The 12101-nt window shown below is 40.6% G+C and overlaps 1 long non-coding RNA gene across 1 annotated transcript in view; it reads left to right on the top strand.

The window, feature by feature from the left end:
• Positions 1–12101, top strand: part of LOC103884645 — a 34354-nt gene that overhangs the window by 10305 nt on the left and 11948 nt on the right. Inside the window, exon 2 of the long non-coding RNA XR_647321.4 lies at positions 7037–7129. This is a non-coding gene — a long non-coding RNA (uncharacterized LOC103884645). The remainder of the gene's footprint in view (positions 1–7036; positions 7130–12101) is intronic.

Below are 12101 nucleotides of genomic sequence, written 5' to 3'. Positions count from 1 at the left end.
GATGAGGACGTTGTAAAACAACAGAGCAATTCTCGGGCACTGTCTTCAGGAGTATACATTGGTGTAATTGTTATGAGGGCTATTGGCAATATTCATTTAGTAAAATGAAACTTGCATATCCTGTGAACCAGTAATTCCACTCAGGTATATGCCCTGTAAACATTCCCCACACATTTGCCAGAATGGCGTGTGCAAGAATGTTCAGTGCAGCATTGTTCGTAATAAAATCTGGAAATAAAATGTCAGTGTAAGAATGGATACATTGTGCTATGTTCACCAAATGTGCAGTTAATAAGTTAGCATTAAGTGAATCAAGGATTACCTTCCAAAACAGTGGTACTGCCCAAAGGCAAGTTAAATGGCATTATATATCCTTTATATAAATTTTTAAAAATGCAAAACAAAAGTAAATATGGTTTATAAATATATTCACCTGACGTAAAACTTTAAAAACAGGCTTGGGAATTATAAACAAAATTCAGAGCAATGGTTCTCTTTAAAGGAGGGAGGGACACATTAGTGGCTTTACCTCTATAATCTTATTTCTTAAACATTTGAGGCAAGTGTGGCAAAATTTTAAGATTTGTTCTTTGTTAATTTGGGGTCTGTTTGGGATTTTTTTTAACTTAAATTTTGCACTCCCCAATGACAGTGTGGGTGAACAGTAATGGATAATATGAATACACTCAGAAAGCAGGGAAGCTATCTATAATTGAACCAAATAATGGCTTGGTTTCTATACATTCCCAAAAGGTCAAGGGTACTTTTACTGATTTATCAAGAATGGCCAGAAAATGAAAAAAGAGTTTAAAAAAGTATGGGGGAGGGTTACTAGGATGTGTAACATAATTTGTCAGGAAGAAAAGAGGCTCAAATAATATCTAAAACGTTACTGCCCTTTGTAATTTCCAAGGTGGTCATATGTAGGTATTATTATTCTTTCCTTATAGATACCCGTCTCAGAAATGTTCAATAACTTGTTAAAGGGTGTGCAGATAGCAGTAGAGAGAGCCAGGTCAAAGGATCCATATATATATACACACACATATATATACATATATATACACACATACACACACACGTATACATATATATACACACACACTAGTTTTTCCCTGTTGCTCCTCCTGTTATCGGCTGGTTGTTCAAGGTCACTGAACTGTAAATGTTAGAGCAGGAACTTGAAGCCCGTTGTTAGTTTTAAGGCAAAGTAAACTGCACTATGTTCCTGGATCCTATTATTTTGCCTAGGGAACTATAAGTGAAGTTAAATGTGCTTATGCTATTTAGGACTTCCTTAGATGAAAAGAACGTTGAGATTTTAAATATCAGTATTTTAAAAATTATGTATTACACAGTGTTTATCCACTTTGATATATACATCATACTTTATGTTGGCACTGCTTTGTGTTTCAAACTTAACTTTTCTTCATAACCCCCTGTTAGAATGGCATTTAGATTTCCTCTTACATTAGGGAGGTAGTTCTTTAAAATGGTGAATATAAGTGCCTAAGATTACCTACCAAATCTATGAATTAGAAATTACAATCCCTGTATCTCTTAAGTGAAGTACAGTGTCCTGCAGAATAAACTATTCCAGTGAATAATATGCCAGTAGGTAAGTAACTAAGAGCTGTCTGTTATACATGTATTCATTATTAGAGATTGCTGGGTTGTCTTGCTAAAGTATAATTAGAAACCAAGAAAGTAGGATCTATCTGCATGTAACTTTACCCCAACTGCAATGTTATACTCGGGCCAAAGATCAACTCCTCAGTAAAATGAGGGAAAACACTATTGCAAACTACTATAAACTCACAAATTTTAATGTTTATTCAATTTTGCAATTAGCAAGTCCTTTGTCAAGTTAGCATAGTTTCCACAGAGTAGTGAGAATAGAAGCCAGGCATATGAGTTGAACAGTAAGTGAGAGGTGAAGATAGAGATAGCAAGAGAATACACTTTTCCAAAAAGCTTTAAATAAGACGGTAAGGAGAGGTGGAGGGGAGAAACCAGAAGGAGATATCATAAAAAGAGGGGTCATGATATTTGAGAGGTTTGAGGATGATTGTATTTTTTTTTTTTTTTTTTTGAGACGGAGTCTCACTCTGTCGCCCAGGTTGGAGTGCAGTGGCGCGATCTCGGCTTACTGCAAGCTCCGCCTCCCGGGTTCACGCCATTCTCCTGCCTCAGCCTCCCGAGTAGCTGGGACTATAGGCGCCCGCCACCGCGCCTGGCTAGTTTTTTGTATTTTTAGTAGAGACGGGGTTTCACCGTGGTCTCGATCTCCTGACCTTGTGATCCGCCCGCCTTGGCCTCCCAAAGTGCTGGGATTACAGGCGTGAGCCACCGCGCCCGGCGGATGATTGTATTTGAATGAAAGAAACTAGTACAGAAGGAGGGAGAAAATCGGAGTCAGGTCCCAAAAGACACAGGAAAGGTGGTCCTTGAAAAACACACTTTAGGCCAGGCACAGTGGCTCACGCCTGTAATCCCAGCACTTTGGGAGGCTGAGGCAGGCGGATCACCTGAGGTCAGGAGTTCGAGACCAGCCTGACCAACGTGGAGAAACCCCGTCTGTACTAAAAATACAGAATTAGCCGGGCATGGTGGTGGCTGCCTGTAATCCCAGCCACTTGGGAGATTGAGGCAGGAGAATCCCTTGAAGCCAGGAGGCGGAGGTTGCAGTGAGCCAAGATCACACCATTGCACTCCAGCCTGGGCAACAAGAGCCAAACTCCATCTCAAAACACACACACACACACACACACACACACAAACACACTCTCGCCGGATGTGGTGGCAGGCGCCTGTAATCCCATCTACTTAGGAGGCTGAAGCAGGAGAATTGCTTGAGCCCAGGAGGTGGAGGCTGGAGTGAGCAGAGATCGTGCCACTGCACTCCAGCATGGGCAACAGAATGAGACTCCATCTCAAAAAAAAAAAAAGAAAGAAAAACACACCTTCACACCTTTTCTCAAAACTAGAAGGAAGGGAATAGTTATAAGTTTGTAGATGTGAACAGAGAGATTTATGTTAGATGTTCTCCAAATTTTTTATGAAGTAGGAAGTGATAGGTGATATTATTTATGAAGTAGGAGGGGGAAAAAGGTTAGTTTGGAGGCTTGAAGAGAATAGAGATGGTTTGGAATAGAGCTGATGAAAGACAAAAACATTAATGAACAGGGTTAACCATGGAACTGAATTTGGAAATCATGAAAGTATGGTGATTTTGTGATTGTTTCTAGCATCTCATCTGAATGGCTTACAGGACCAGGTAGATTACAGGACTGATCCAGAATTGTGATTTGGATAACGGATGTAGGAGAAAGACAAAGATAGAAATTGAGAGCATTTGTGCCAGGCAGGATACAGAAATGTGAGTTGGAAGAGATATACCAGGGATGGAAAAATATGGAGGGTAATTGAAAGCACTGACGAGGCCAGGCATGGTGGCTCATGCTGTAATCCCAACACTTTGGAAGGCTGAGGCAAGAGGACTGCTTGAGCTCAAGAGTTCGAGACAAGCCTGGGCAACATGGGGCTAAATAACACAAAAATTAGCCAAGTGTGGTGGTTAGCGCCTGTAGTCCCAGCTACTCAGGAGGCTGAGATGGGAGGATGGCTTGAACCCGGGAGGTGAATGTTGCAATGAGCCGAGATTGGGCCACTGCACTCCAGCTTGGACGACAGAGCAAGACCCCTGTCTCGAAAAAAAAGAAAAGAAAAGAAAAGCACTGGAGCAGGTCATATGACCAATTTAAGAGATCCAGGTCAGATACAGAAGGAAGCAGGATCAAGAATAAACTAGAAGAGGCGACACTATAGGAATGGAGGTCTCAATGGGGTTAATGATCAGGCACGCTGTGGGTAATATGAATAGAAGCATAAGGGTATGAAAATCACCCAGAACCGCTCCATAACAAAGTGGGGGGTGTGACCAAGGGAATGAGGTTGAACTGGCATTGGAACCGTGAAGGTTGGATATTCAACCGACATTCCACACGAATGTTGAAATCCCCTAGGAAATGATTAAATGAATTTGGGGTTTAAAGGAATAACACGATGTAGGTATTAGGGACAAAGCAAGGTAAAGGGTGACAAAATTGAATGGAACGAACTTCAAAGGAATTAAAATTTTTAAAAGCGCTGAGAATAAAGGTGGGTTTATTTATAATAGAATAGGTTGTCAAAGCCCATACTTGAAAGGTTGGAGGGAGGGCATTGTGTGTTGGCGGGATGCTATCCTGTACAGTTTGGAGACAAGAAATGAGAGGGAACTGCCTTCTGAGCAGTGACCAAGCATAATCGGAATGAAAAGTTTAGATGGTACTAAAGTTTCTCAGCTTTTGGCCAAGTTATTTTGAGCAAAACTGAGAAGCTGAAGGTCGCAGGCAGTGTTTGGCCTATCTTTGTGAGGGTGTCTTAGATCCATGGTGTAGTGGTAATTGCTGGATCCTTGCAAGAGCTGCTGTGCAAAATGGTAACTGGTAGCATTTTGCTTAGTCTATATGAACTTCCTTATGGTTTAGGACATGCAGCCATTTACTTGCTATACTTTCTGGCATATATGGCATGTAACTCCAGGAGACAGAACCCAAGGATTTTCTCTATAGGACTTTACCGTGTTTAGCATAAGGATCACTATCTGTGCCTTATATAAGATGCAATCCCTTTTTTCCTTTTTCGTTAAAGATAGATTTCATTCACCAGTCTGTCGTAGAGAGTATGATATAGGAGAAAAAAAGAGCATGGACTCATGCAGAACCAGGTCTGAATCCTGGAAGCTTCTTGAACAATTCACTTAAATTTTCTGAGTCTTAAGATAGCCCAAGTATAATAGACCTTGTATATAAAGTGCCTAGAACACAGAAAGTACTCAATGGATTTTTCCTATCATTAGTTATTAAATAAAAGTCTTAGGAAAGACTATCGGCCAAGCACTGTTGTAAGTCCTGGGAATCCAAATATGAGTATGACATGATCCTTGCCCTAAGAGCCTTACAGTTTAGTAGAAGGAGAGAGAAAGATAAGTACATTCAATGACATAACAAATGCCTTGGTAGATGCATAGATGGAAAACAGTGGGAGCCCAAGCAGCAACAGTAAGTTCTGCTTGCCGGCCTGAGGTGGAGTGAGAAGGTAGGGAGCCTCCTTAACTATTCCTTCTCAATTTTCTCTGCTCTTCTTCCTTCCACTCTGTGTGCATATCTATTTTAAGTCTAGGCACATTTCCTGAAATAGACTCAGTGTGCCTTATGTCTATCTCAGTGTGTCAGTGATAATGTATGTGCTGACGCGTCCAGATCTCTATAGTGAGCATCACACCATATATTCAGTTGTCAAGTAGATGTTTGTTCTTAGATACATCATGAGTGCCTCCAGCTCAACAGGAGTAAAAATGAATTTTATTATCTCAAAACCTGCTCCTCCACTTTTTGGACACCACCATGCACTCAGTTGTCAAGTCAGAAACATGGAAGTCATCTTTGGTGTTTCCGTCTTCCTAATTCTCCATAGTTGGCTTTTAGCAAGTCCCATTTATTATATCTGCAGAACATCTTTCAAACCCTCCAACTTCTCTCCATTTCCATGTTTATAATCCTAGCTTAGTACCATTATCTCTTGCTTAAATTACTCTAACAACCTCTCTCGATGCTCTAATCTTATCTCGTTTTAATCCATTCTCCAAACTAAAACCAGAATATTATTTCTAACATACAAATCTAACTACTTCATTTCCTTGCTTAAGATCTTTCAAAAAGTCCAAAGCTTTCCATTGCTTCTAGAATAAAATAGCTTACAGGACACAGCAGAATCTCATCTCCTCTTACCCACTGTTTTCATTTTAGATAAACTTCCCACTAATTTTCTCTAAACCTTTAACTCCTGCTGGTGCTTGTTGGCGCTTACATATTTTCTGTACTTCTGCTCTCGTAGCACCCACTACACAGTATTCAAATGCTTAGTTGTATGTTTCCCTAACTAGACTAATCTCTGTAGGGCAGGGATCAAGCAGATTGTTTTATTTTTGTTTTGCTTTTGAGTGTGAGAGTGTGTGTGTTTGTGTAATATGGAAAAGCCTTGAGCATGAGGTAGTCACAGGTTATATAATCACCTGCTTGGGTTGAGGCATATAATTACCAGGGGCAGCATGGACTGCATTATGGCAGTCACATTCACACTCCTATAAAGGAGATGTAATTGGTTAGGGGCTTCAGTGTGTTCCTTCTAAGTCTACAAAAAAGACAAATAGAACATTGTCAAGAATGTTTCAACAATATACTCAGTATTCAACAACTAGATGGCAATGTCATCTCTACAGTTTATATCTAAATGAACAAGTTGATTAGGTTTACTCTCAGTGGGTTGCCTGTTTTTACATTATTGCATGAGGTAGTGTATTAATCCATTCTCACACTGCTATAAAGAATATCTGACACTGGGTAATGTATAAGAAGAGGTTTAATTGGCTTACGTTCTGCAGGCTGGACAGAAAGTATGGCAGCATCTGCTTCTGGGGAGGCCTCAGAGAACTTTGAATCATGGTAGAAGGCAAAGGGGGAGCAAGGCATCTCACATGGTAGGAGCAGGAGCAAGACAGAAGGGGGAGGTGCCACACACTTTTAAAACAACCAGATCTCATGAGAATTCATCATCGCGACAACAGCACCAGGGGGCGATGGTGTTAAACCATGAGAAACCACCCCCATGATCCAATCATCTCCCACCAGGCCCCACCTCCAGCACTGAGGATTACATTTCAACATAAGATTTGGATAAGGACAGAGATCCAAACCATATCACGTAGCAGGATTGTTTGTTCTATTTTTTACTTATAATCTCAATTTAAATGTTCCCTAATTATAAAAATTGAATTATTTATTTTAGAGATAGGATCTCACTTTGTCACATAGGTTGAAGTGAAGCGTTGTGCATTTCGAACTCCAGGCCTCAGCCTCCTTAGCAGCTAGTACTACAGGTGAGTGCGTGCCACTACACTTGGATAAACATTTTATTTTAAAATTTTTTGTAGAGATGTGGTCTTGCTATGTTGCCCAAGCTGATCTTCAACTCCTGGCCTTAAGGGATCCTCCTGCTTCAGCCTCCTAAAGCACTGGGCTTACAGGTATGAGCCAACATGCCCTCTAATCTATTATTCTCTAATAAAAGGTTGAGCAATTTCAATCTTAGGAATAAAATAATCATTTTGCCTTATGCAGGGTAGTCATTTAACTATGATAGTTTATAGGTAATCATATACGTACTTTTGTCTTAATCACCATGATTATCTTATATGTCCTGGAAATTAAGACACATGGGTCTCTGATCTTATTAAAACCTTATATTGATCTTTTAGATTCAACATAAGATGGTTTAAAAGACAAAGGTGATGTCTCTCAAAGAGAAGTGTTTTTTTTTTTTAGAAAAACAGCTTTATAGGGGCAAAATTTCCATAAAATAAGCCGTTCATATTTAAAATATATCACTGACATGTACAGAGTTGCGACTTCATCCTCACAATCAAAGTAGTAAACATATCTATCATCCCAAAAAGTTTCCTCATGCCTCTCTGTAATGCCTCCCTCCTACCCTTCCTAGTACCTGCCCTCAGTTTTCTGTATGTGTAGATTAGTTTGCATTTCCTAGAGTCTTATATAAATGAGATCATATAGAATTTACCTTTTTCTGGGTCTGGTTTCTCTCAGCACAATTACTTTGAGATTCATCTGTGTTGCTGCATGTATCAATGGTTAATTCCTTTTGATTTTTGAGTAGTATTCCTCTAGTGTTGTAGAAAAACCAATCCTGAGCTTCCTCCTGCTAGTGGAAGAAATTACAATTTGGGACTTCTGTCTCTTAAACATTTAAATGAGACTTTCTGACCAAAATAGGCTGATATTTCTATATTAATATTGTGCCTGTGTGTGCTTTCATTGTTGCTAATGAAAATTTCAGGGTTAACTCTACAAATTATGTGGTCAAAAGGATCACACAGAGGCTGTTTGTTAAAAATACATTCTTTGAAAGACAAAAGAAAGGGCTACTTTCATTGTTGTACAGTATTTTCCCAAGTGGAACATCGGCATTATCATAAAGACTGGAAATCGGCTTTCCATCCACCTGTAAACAAACAAGAACCGGGTTATTCCTAATCCTTTCCCATGCAAAGCCTTTTCTCGTATCTCTCACTCTGGCTGAAATATTATTTCCTCTCTTATCAACTGAGCAAATTCTGCCCATTCTTTAAGGATTTTTCTCAGCTGGATATAAGTTCTTTCTTCTCTGATCTTTCTTTTTTTTTTTTTTTTTTTTGAGATGGAGTCTCGCTCTGTTGCCCAGGCTGGAGTGCAGTGGCCGGATCTCAGCTCACTGCAAGCTCCGCCTCCCAGGTTTACTCCATTCTCCTGCCTCAGCCTCCCGAGTAGCTGGGACTACAGGCGCCCACCACCTCGCCCGGCTAGTTTTTTTTTGTATTTTTTAGTAGAGAACTTCTCTGATCTTTCATAACACATTCCATCTTTCTGTCAGTCATATGTAGTATTAAACTTTTTTGAGTATTTGTCTTATTTTTATATTATTATAAGCTCTTTAAGGGCAAAGTGTCTGCCAAATACATAGTAGGTACTCAAATATTTGCTGCATGAGTAAATAAACCTACCAATAAGAAGCAAGAAAGTTATAGTTCCATTTTTAGCCTACATGAGAACAGTGACAAGATTTCAAAAGGAGCATATCCATTGAACACTTGAATACATTTGGAGCCACAGGAGCTTTACATAAAGCCCCTAACCAACATTAAAAATAAGAGGATGAGAGAATTTTTACCTATACAAGGCTAGGTACAGGGATGGGAAGTAAATGATCATATTGTTATATTGCATACTGGCTGGATTCATTTTATATTGAATGATTTTCTTTTTTCATCTTAGATACCCCTGCCATATCAAAAGTACCTATTCTAGTACTTAAGCCACAAACGTGGAATGTGGTGGAGCACAGTATCATGGTAAAACCCAAGCCAAATTTGAGCCAGGTGAACAAGAGCACAAAGGAGTGAGGGTATTTATGAAAAGTTGGATCATGAAACCTGGATCATGCGTCTAGGCTGATTTAAGGAAGGAAGTGGCAGAGGAGGGCTTTTAGTAAGAAAATGGATGAGCTAAAGGAATGGAAGAGATTGAAATTTAGGATAAGGAAGTGGCAAAGGAGGGCTTTTAGCAAGAAAATGGACGAGCTAAAGGAATGGACGAGATTGAAATTTAGGATTTAAGAGGTGATAAACTACCTGGTTTGTAACAAACTTAGATTTAGCTATAGAATAGACCAAAGAACAGAATAAAGTTGTGACAAACCACCTAATAGTGGCAAACTTAGGTATAGCCATAGAACAGACCAAGTGGAATGTGTTAAAGGGTATCAAATTGAGAGGATTCAAGGAAATGGAGACTAGGGCTGTTCACATGGACAGTGAAGTCATCTCAGATGATGATGGGACCATAAACCAGAGATAAGAATAACTAGTAGCTTAGTAGATGTCAGTAACAAGCAGTAGAGAGATGGATTGTTGAAAATAAAAGCTTGAGGCTGGGCGTGGTGGCTCACGCCTGTAATATCAGCACTTTAGGAGGCCAAGGGGGGCAGATCATCTGAGGTCAGGAGTTCGAGACCAGCCTGGCCAACACAGTGAAACCCTGTCTCTACTAAAAATACAAAAATTAGCTGGCTGTGGTGGCAGGGCATCTGTAATCCCAGCTACTCAGGAGGCTGAGGCTGGAGAATAGCTTGAACCTAGGAGGCGGAGGTTGCAGTAAGCCAAGATCACGCCATTGCACTTCACCCTGGGCGACAAGAGTGAAACTCCATCTCAAATAAATAAATAAATAAAAATAAAAGCTTGAAAGGAGAGGGTTTTCTACAAGGGTGAGACAAATTAACAACTTCCACCCAAGATAGCAGTAGGAAGATAATTTTTCTAATGGAAAACAGGTTTCTATTTTAGGCCAGAGATGGAAAGAATATTCTGTTAAAAGGATGAAAATATGACTAAGCACAGTGGCTTATGCCTATAATCCCAGCACTTTGGGAGGCTGAGGCAGGTGGATTGCTTAAGTTCAAGACCAGCCTGGCCAACATGGTAAAACCCTGTTTCTACTGAAAATACAAAAATTAACCAGGTGTGGTGGTGCACACCTGTAGCCCCAGCTACTTGGGAAGCTGAGAATCACTTGAACCTGGGAGGCAGAAGTTGCAGTGAGCCGAGATGGTGCCATTGCACTCTAGTCTGGGTGACAGAGTGGGACTCTGTCTCCAAAAAAAAATAAAAATAAAAATAAGAAGCAACAAAAAAAGGATGAAAATATAGGTGAGTTTGTTTTGAATAGGCTGGAGTTCCAGAAAGCCCAGGAAAAAGGAGGGCAGTAAGCAGAGGGTTTGGGAGAACTTGCAAAGCTCTCTGGGAGAGGAGAGCCACCTGGAGAGGCTTGTATTTGGAGAAGTGATGAATATGATAGGTAACTGAAGATTAACTGGCCTTAGAGATCTCATGGAATTCATATGAAAAGATGTTTCAGGACTGGTCCAGGCAGAGGCATCAGAATTGTGAGGAAGAGGACAGTTGGCAAGTAGGTCTGGGATGCATTTCTTTCTGCCCTAGCTGGTATAAGAGACATAATGCTATTAGCAACCTTTGTTTAAGGTTTTTTCATTTACTCAGCATACAGTGATTGAGCATCTCTTCTATGCCAGGCACTGTGCTAGATTCTGGGAATGGAGTTACAATGGTAATAGAGATACAGCCCTTCCCAAAGGAAACATATAGCGTGGGGTATAGACCAGTGAACAGATAACTACAATATTTTGTATTCTGATGGGGGAGTTCAGGGTGTAATGGGAATATGGGCAGTGAGGGTGGGACATATACCCAGACTTAGAAAGAGTGAGGAATGCTTCTTGGAGGAAGTATTGAATAAACTGGGGCCTAAAGTATTAGTATGAATTAGCCAGTTGAGGAGAGGGTCAAAGAGCAAGGGAAAAGAAAGTAGTGTTTCAGGCAGACAGCAGTGTGACCAGCATGTACAAAATCCTGGAGGTAAGAGAAAGAAAAGCTGAGACATTGAAAGAAACCTGTTTTCTACCTTACAAGGTTGTTGTGCGACAGCCCCTAGAATAGTGGCTGGCACAGAATCAATGCTGGGAAATATCAGAAATTATTACTATGCCTGGACCATAGAATTGAGGGTGAGTGGGGGCCAGGTGCGGTGCCTCACGCCTCTAATCCCAGCACTTTGGGAGGCTGAGGCAGGCGAATCACCTGAGGTTGGGAGTTTGAGACCAGCCTGACCAACATGGAGAAACCCCATTTCTACTAAAAATACAAAATTAGCCGGGCATGGTGTCAGGTGCCTGTAATCCCAGCTACTTGGGAGGCTGAGGCAGGAGAAGCGCTTGAACCCGGGAGGCAGAGGTTGTGGTGAGCCGAGATTGCACCATTGCACTCCAGCCTGGGCAACAAAAGCAAAACTCTGTCTCAAAAACAAGCAAAAAACCCAAAAAAAACAAAAACAACAAAAAAACAGAATTGAGGGTGAGTGGGAAAAGAAGGCTACACAAGTAGGCAGAAGGCAAATTATAAAGTCCCATAAACCATGATACTAGGCATTTAGACTTAATCCAAGTCACTGGCAAACCACTCACAGATTTTAAATAGTGGAATGAATTTCATGCATTTTAGAAAGATGGGCTGAGACTAGTAGCAGGGAGATGAGGCAGAAGATTACTGTAATCATGATCTGAACTAGTTAGAGGCAGTGATGGTAGGGAAACATAGATGGATTTCAGAGCTAAGAAAATTAATTTCCTGGGACTACCATAACAGATTACTACAAACTTCATGACTTAAAAAAGCAGAATTTATTCTCTTACAGTTTTGGAGGCCAGAAGTCTGAAATCAGGGTGTCAGCAGGGTTGGCAATTCTTGGTGTTCTTTGGCCTGTAGCAGCGTCACTCCAATCTCTCTCTCCAGCCTTATAGGGATCTTCACATGGCATTCTCCCCTGTGTCTGTGTCTCACATCTCCCTCTCCTTTCATGTTTAAGGAC

This window comes from Papio anubis, chromosome 3 (genome assembly GCF_008728515.1).
Source record: "Papio anubis isolate 15944 chromosome 3, Panubis1.0, whole genome shotgun sequence".
NCBI lineage: Eukaryota > Metazoa > Chordata > Mammalia > Primates > Cercopithecidae > Papio > Papio anubis.
This window is presented reverse-complemented; position numbering and strand designations above follow the sequence as displayed.